Here is an 8,744-nt window from a genome sequence, read left to right on the forward strand (position 1 = left end):
CTTTTATCTCGTAAAATATGTAAATTTATAAGTAAATAAGTGAGCAAATAAATTCGCAATTGAATTTGTGTTTTTGGGCAAGTGAACTAGTTCCGACGCGCGACGAGCGGCTGTCGAACTGACGGGTTGAACTAAACCTTGAACTGGAGTTTCATCTCCATGTAATTACATGCCACTGGCCTACTCTCTAATTCTCTGCGCAGAGAATGGACGGTCGGCAAAAGAATCATACATCATACATCATACATAGTATTAAAGTTCGAAACCAAATTTTGGATATTCGGATGTTCAGAAAGTGAAGTCAGCCACAATTTTTTTGTCACTTGACGTCATCGATCTATAGTAATCGTCGACGACGAAAGTCAGCTAGCCGAATTCCTCAGTCTGGAAACAACCGCGCAGTAGAGAGGACGTATGAGAATCACGCTCTGCAGATTTCGAGTACCGGGTTCTCTATCTCCTGGATCCTGCGCTCCGGGTCCGCTACCTGGTGAAACTCGACTTTCAGGACAAGCGCTCTGTGGTTTCTGCGCTTCAGGTCCGCTACCTGGTGAAACTCAACTTCAAGGCCAAGCGCTCCGTAGTTTCTGCATTCCAGGACCACTACCTGGTGAAACTCGACTTCCAGAACAAGCACTCCGTAGTTCCTGCGCTCCCAGTCCGCTACCTGGTGAAACTCGACTTCCAAGACAAACGCTCTATAACTTTTGCGCTTCAGGTACGGTACCTGATGAAACTCGACTTTCGGGACAAGCGCTCTGTGGTTTCTGCGCTTCAGGTCCGCTACCTGGTGAAACTCAACTTCAAGGACAAGCGCTCCGTAGTTTCTGCACTCCAGGACCACTACCTGGTGAAACTCGACTTCCAGAACAAGCACTCCGTAGTTCCTGCGCTCCCAGTCCGCTACCTGGTGAAACTCGACTTCCAAGACAAACGCTCTGTAACTTTTGCGCTTCAGGTACTGTACCTAGTGAAACTCGACTTTCGGGACAAGCGCTCTGTGGTTTCTGCGCTTCAGGTCCGCTACCTGGTGAAACTCAACTTCAAGGACAAGCGCTCCGTAGTTTCTGCACTCCAGGACCACTACCTGGTGAAACTCGACTTCCAGAACAAGCACTCCGTAGTTCCTGCGCTCCCAGTCCGCTACCTGGTGAAACTCGACTTCCAGGACAAGCGCTCTGTAGTTTCTACGCTTCAGGTACGGTACTTAGTGAAACTCGACTTTCAGGACAAGCGCTCTGTGGTTTCTGCGCTTCAAGTCCGCTACCTAGTGAAACTCAACTTCAAGGACAAGCGCTTCGTAGTTTCTGCACTCCAGGACCACCACCTGGTGAAGCTCGACTTTCAGGACAAGCGCTCTGTGGTTCCTCCGCTCCAGGTCCGCTACCTGGTGAAACTCGAATTCCAGGACAAGTGATCCGTGGTTCCTGCGCTCCAGGTCCTACACCTGGTGAATTTTGACCTCCAGAATCAGCGCTCCGTGATTCCTGCGCTCCCGGTCCGCTACCTGGTGGAACTCGACTTCCAGGACAAGCGCTCTGTAGTTCTACGCTTCAGGTACGGTACTTAGTGAAACTCGATTTTCAGGACAAGCGCTCTGTGGATTCTGCGCTTCAGGTCCACTACCTAGTGAAACTCGACTTCCAGGACAAGCGCTCTGTAGTTTCTGTGCTTCAGGTACGGTACCTAGTGAAACTCGACTTTCAAGACAAGCGCTCTGTGGTTTCTGCGCTTCGGGTCCGCTATCTGGTGAAACCCAGCTTCCAGGACAAGCGGTCCGTGGTTCCTGCGTTTTACGTCCTTTACCTCGTGAATTTCGACCTCCAGGACGAGTGCTCCGCAGTTTCTACTCAGTGCAGTAAACAGTGAGGGCATGAGGTATCTCATTAATCTTGTATCATCTGGTAAAACACTGATAAGAGTAAGCAAGCGCAGCGAGCGTACGAGTACAACATCCAGCTACACTAGGCATTCGCCCCCGAGCGAGGTTTAGCGAGCGAGGGTTTTACAGCTAGTTAATATTAAATGGCAAAACTAGTTTAAATTAATATCAATCACTATTGAGTGTGAAATTTTTCCTCGTAGAAAGTTGATTCACAGACTTGATGAATGATGGAATCGCTACTTCCAAAGTCATTAGAACTTAGAAAATACAAGGTGTGGAACTTGATAAAGAATGAGTTATAAATTGACTTGTTGGAATATGGAATAAAAGCATATTTGTAAGAGGTGGAATAGATTTATGTACTTGTAGAGAACGTTGCTGAAAATATAGGGGAATTGAACCTGCTGCAGCGGCCGAGGCCGAGCTCGCAAGAGCCTCGATGAAATTCTAAAACTCCAAAAGTGATTACAGCGAGTCGAGTAACACGATCGACTTGCTGTTAACTGAATTGAATAGCTTTAATTTCTTTGATAAGTTTGGGCTATAGTTTTTCGCCTTGCTTCACCCGTTTACAAAATGATGTATTTGCACATCTTAACTCCTGGAAATCAAGTCTTTCGAAATTCTTCAACACCTATCAAAATTTCAAATAATTTCACAAGACTTTTGTTCCTTATTAAAATTAATTTGCAAGGATCCTCATGAATTTCCATTATACATTTTTATATTTAATCAAGAAATTGTATCATTTCTCTCAATTAAAACCCAATTATCGCTTCCAAATTTTAAAAAAACTCATCAAATAGATTCATCGTTCTACATATTTTCAACGTGCTTCTAGCAAAGAAAAAAGTGTTTCAGAATTTTTCACATGTTTTAAAAACTTGAGATATCGAATTTTTTCAACTCATAATCTTAGTGCTCAACAAAGCTAACAAAAATTCTTCATAGGAGCATTCTTCAAATGATTAGAACTGAAAATGAAGTATTTTAAAATATTTCCAAAATATTTGCAGCTCAAAGTTTACTACGTGAGTAACTCAATTAAACGTCTTAGAGATGCTACTGTTGCCTGTAAAAGATTTGATGTATTCATGTAAATATAAACGATACACGTTCACGTACTTGATTGAAATTCATTTTTTCGCTGTATAATTTCGGTGTACATATTTCTTGAACGGGACTTTCTTAACTATTCAATTTCACGATGATGACGGTATGTTACCAACGTTTTGCGACATAAAGCCTGTTAGAAACAACGTATGAAGGCAGTGTGCCCCTTTCCTCTCGTATGCAGAATTTAGCTTTTTTTTTTAAGAAAATAGTTTATGTTAACGATTCAGTTACCTTTAATTTATAGTTATTGCCTCAAGAAGAATGATGTACCGTTCAATTCAATGATTATACAGGTTCTTCGTTATATGTTAATTCGAATTCAAAGCAAATATAAATGATATATTATTTATGTTCCCAATTCAGTGCGATTTTATGAATAGATTCTATATACTGCAGTCCGTATTCGCTATATCAGTTTAATATAAGTCGTTGAATTAGATGGCTAGATTTTCTAGTGCTGCATAACGGTTTCAAAGCTTTTCCTTTATCCAAAAAAAATAAAAAAATCGTTGATTGTTGGAAACGTTTAAGCGCACTGTGATCACCAAATCCAGCTGTTATCGAGTTGCCTTCAGTGATTCAGTCACGATAATTTGAACCCCTTGTAGCCCCTTTTGACATTTCTCTAACAAACTAAATAAGATCCTACAAAATCCATACGCAAGGTATTAATGACAAGTCCTTAAATGCTATTTATTTTTAAATTTATGATTTTGGGCTAGAAGGCGTTAAGTTTACGTTGCCTTAAATTTAGTTACGATATGAAGATTATGTTAAGTTTGTACGTCAAAATGTAACGAAATAAAACCCAATTTGCGGCTGAATAGTAGGTTGTACACGAAGTAGGTAAAGTCGATCATGTTTCTCCGACGCGGACGCGGAGAAACATGATTACATGCTGTTCGGGAAGTATTAAATTGAACTGAGATACCTTGATCAATGGTTTATTCAATTTGAAAGAAAATACAAAACTGAGCCCTAACGAGAGATCTTCGGATGTAAATTCGGCGTCGTAAACACGAGGCGGTCAACTTACGATGAGCGCGGACATACAACCTTTCCATTCGCACACTCAAGCGAAACTGGTGAGATGGCACTGGTTCCTCAGCCAGCTCTAGCTGACGGTGAGAGTCGAGGTATGTTTGTTTGTTATAGTCATAAAATTTGAACGAGCACTAAACGAATTCTATGCCCTTCACATCGCAATAGAAATTAGTGTTGAAGCAAGAAGAAATTAAGTTGCGTACCTAAGGAACCACTGGAACGTTTGAAACGAAAATTCATACGAATCTTTGTGCTATCATTTGAAAAAAAATTTAAATATATACATTGCGATTAGTGCATTTCACACTACTTCCTATATAATTTCAATGATATTTCGATTAGACAGTCGTTCATGTCATGATTTTTATTACAGATCAGTAAATAAACCGAGAAATAATAAAAAATATAGCGCCAAGTGGTGTCGCTATGCATGGATTGATATTTTTTTAAATATGTTGAACAAGTCTACTTCTCACTTGATTTAAAAATACACTTTCCTATTGGAATCGATGCCATTCAATGAGTTTGAATACACCGAGCGAACTCCAATTATTAACATTACGAGGTGGGAAATTTTCTATAATTAAGTTCGTACTTGTCTCTATGCATACAGAACTGTATGACTCACCAGAGAGACAGGGAAATCAATTTATGGAAGTAACAAACAATCGGTAGAAACGACAATCGTCTCTATGTGACTATTTCCTTGTTTAACAGCTTCAACCGATAAACATTTTTTCAAATATCATAATGTACAGTTTTCTTTTATGTAAAGAAAAATTAATTCGTGTATAATATTAATAACTGCTGTCGGATATGGCGGAACTTCCCCACCATTGCACAAATTGGTAAATACAACGCATATGTATAGCTATAAACGCTTTTAATCCAGAACTTATGTGATAATGCAGTATCATCTTGTGTAGGCATTAATGTGAGACAATTTTTGCTTTTATTTTTTTATCTGCACTGTGTCAAGTTCTATTCAAAAAAAAAAAATATCTCATGGCATGAAGTTGTGTTTTATGTCAATGGTTTGCGCTTTATCATAAAGTTGAGGTTGTGAGAAAATCGAGTGCAAGTAGATTTATTCACAGTCACTCATAAAGGCGATGTGTGTTTTGATATTGCAGATAAAAATTTGACCAGCGGTTCTGTATTACTTTTAAAATCATGGGAAAACCAGTGCCAAGAACCTCGGCGCTCGTCGTTTCGGCAATCCGAAAACTGCGAGAGGCCCAAGGTTCCACTTCGCGGGAGATAATGAATTACATAACCACGGAATATGACGTCATCAAGCCGACAGTTAAACGACAAGTGAGTGAATTTTCGTGAATTTAGAAATGTACTTTGAAAGAAGAAATAATCAGGGTAAAAATTCTTATTTTTACGTAAAAATGAACATTCGTCATATATCATGAAGATGAACGGAAGCCCGAGGTATGAGTCATTTGCCGGCAGAAAATAAAAATGTCATTACAGTGGTAGTTATTTCGGTTACCTTCTCTCAAGTTGTTTCTTATTACACAGGCTTGCTAAAAAATATTTTGTTTCAGCTGCATAGAGGATGTTTTTGATAAATATTATGTTTTCGAGTGTCCCGAATCCAAAAATGACTTCCATTTCGGTCCATTGCGTACAGTATTTTTGCAAAATACAAGGTGGTTGCATCAAAAAAGCATAACAATAATCAAAAACTACCATTTCATCACAATAAACTAAAGAATATCTCTTCATGGAATGTTCGCAACATTTCGTTTTCATTCTTTTTGCCTATTCCACATTTTCATCTCTTTGTTACTCCTCCTAAAACGTTTCTGCTCTCTATTTTCTGTTTCCCTGTTTGTATTTATTCTCTAGTATCACTCTAATACATATTAAAACGAAGTGAGAAATTACTTTTGCATGGATTTTTTAGAATCAAGAATAGAATACCAGATTTCGAGTTGAACGAGAGTTTTACGCTAAATGAAACTACAAACGAGTTTTAATAAAAAACTTGACGTGATGTAATTTTTTAATTATTCTTCCCGGTTTCGGTGAGTAGAATCCTATAAGAAACAGTATAAAAAAAAAACATGTGTAGTTTTTTGGTTGCAGACCTGTGTTATTGGCAAAAATGTGAAATCGTGGCCAAGCAATATGGCACCGAGATCTAGACTACTGGCAAATGGTTGTGGGTCAACTATGGGAATAGAAAAGTACAGACATCATAGTGCTAAACCTCAGAGGCTTTAGTTTTTTTACATGGGATCAATATACTGCAAAAACTAGGGTGAAAGTTGTCTTTCAAAATTAAATATGATCCAGTTAGAGCAATGTATTTTTGCAACGAGATGCCACAGCACCAAATTTTCACAACAAATTCTCACGGCAACTTTTTTCCAAAATCTACACAGCTGCAAGCGGCGCTGAAGCGAGGAGTAGAGTACGGAATACTGACGCGTCAACACGGCCACTATACCCTGAGCACTGATGCCTGTAGGGTTCCAATGACGATGGGGGGTGAAGGAGGGCTGGTTGAGAGCTGCGGAAGGAAGCGACGCAAGTACCGGAAGTGCAAGAAGACACGGCGGTGCGCCCGTGGCTGTGTCCGGAGGCGGCGGAAAGAAAAGTGCGGCAAAAAGGGGAGGAGGAGGAGAAGCCGACGAAGGCGATGCGGCAAACGCCACCCGACTCTCGAGCCCGATAACTTGGCTTTGGACTGTAGAACCAGAAACGAGATGAACGCCGAAAGAAGCGAGCACAGCAGCAGAAGTCAAAGCAGTAACAGTCATAGTCGCAACCGTAGTCACAGCGTGCATTCTACTCGCACTGGCGGTAGAGAGAAAAGCCTGGATCGACGTGAGAAGCAAGTTGAATAACTGAAGCAGATTTTCGAAAGTTCAAATGAAGTATTCAGAAATTCGTATGAATCGTCGTCATAGCGAGTAAAATTAAAAAAAAAAACGAATCTAATGTATTACTACAATCGTGTATCGGTAGGATTCTGTGAAACTCCCTAGCCACTCAGCGCCAGAAAATAGGCAACCGGAGCTAAAAGACGAATATCACTAGAACTACCACACCAGTCAAAATTACTGGTCTTTAAAAATATTTAATAAGAGAATATGTTTACATCAATATGATATGAATTTTTCACTGGTTTTGGTTGAAATAGCTTCGTCTTAATTTCGGTAGTTCTAGTGATATACATTATTACGGAATGTAGCTTCGCTTATCGATCTGCTCGTTTATAGTGGCCAATGTACAGAAATCTCAGGGTATAATGCACCGTTATACCATTTTTTATATCTCGTCGTACTCATTATTTATTTACACCATTTTATCTTCTTCGTCCTCTTATTTTTGAAAAAGCCACGAGCTGATTTTATTAATTTCATATTTTTGTGTACATATTGGATGAAAAGTCATCTATCTCATCTATCTCGTGATATACTGTTCTCCAATAAAGACTACATATACGTATGTGTATGAGTTATTGCCCAACTTTATTTAATAGAATGATGTTATCTTGAATCAAAGATTTAGAAATTAAGCTTCCAAACATATTTTTAACGTTATTGGAGAAAGTATGTATACTTTTATAAATTTCGCTACAGATGTTGTATAATCTTCAGTCAACGCTAATTGTGTCCATGCCATCCAATAGTCCGGGAGTTAACGACAGATTTCATTGCACCATTTCCGCAAGCTTCATTTTTTTTGTATGAGTTATATTTGTAACGTATAATATTAATCTGAACGTCTGCCGGCGCACCCCCGCGACAGGGGGTTACAGGAGGGTTACAATTGCAGCAAAAAATCGAAAAAAAAAATTTATAGCCGCATACGCGAAACTGATTTTACGTACCAGTTGAAACATAAGAAGCTTAGAAATTATCGTCTGCCACCTAAATTCCGCAACAAAATTCGTCTGCCACCCATGCAACTAAGCGCAAAAAAAATAGTAAAAAAATTTATGCCCGCAAGGATGAAATTGATTGAAATGCTTCTTTTTATACCAGCAAACACAAAAATAATAGTCTGCCACTAATAAGATACGGCGAAGGTCGTCTGCCAAGCGTATGAAGTTGCGTTCGGCATGCAGCGCGCGAGCACCGCGGCCGAGATCGCGGCTACGACGCTGCATCTTTATCGGCCTGAAAGACGATCGTTGTTATAAATTGTTCAACGGCTATCATGAAGTTGTTTTTTTATATTATACATTTGTTTAATATAATTAATTTAATAAATTCTCGTGGATAGTTACGCTAGATCTTTTCCGTGAAAATGGAGGCTTAAATATAGTGATGAAATTCGCAAAAATGTTTAACATTATAAACTAAGCAATATGAATCTCTTTTATTACACCTCTCTACTCATCTCTGGACAAGCTCGTTGGCCGTGAAACAAATAGTTCCGTAGGCGAAAGGTGGCTATAAAATTAGGACTATTTATACCTGCGGATAAATAATTATCTCCGAATGTCATTGTAAAACAGTAATATCTAATTTTTATCTTAAAGCATTTTATCAAATCAATATATTTTTAATTTTTAAACTAAAAGGTCTCTACCAGACTTTAAATTAATTCACTGAACAAACATTTGTATACATATAACACAAAAAAAAAAAACAACTTTATGATAGCCGTTCAATAATTTATAATAATGATCGTCTTTCAGGCCGATAAAGATACAGCGTCGTAGCCGCGATCT

Source organism: Neodiprion lecontei, chromosome 4 (genome assembly GCF_021901455.1).
Source record: "Neodiprion lecontei isolate iyNeoLeco1 chromosome 4, iyNeoLeco1.1, whole genome shotgun sequence".
NCBI classification, from domain to species: domain Eukaryota; kingdom Metazoa; phylum Arthropoda; class Insecta; order Hymenoptera; family Diprionidae; genus Neodiprion; species Neodiprion lecontei.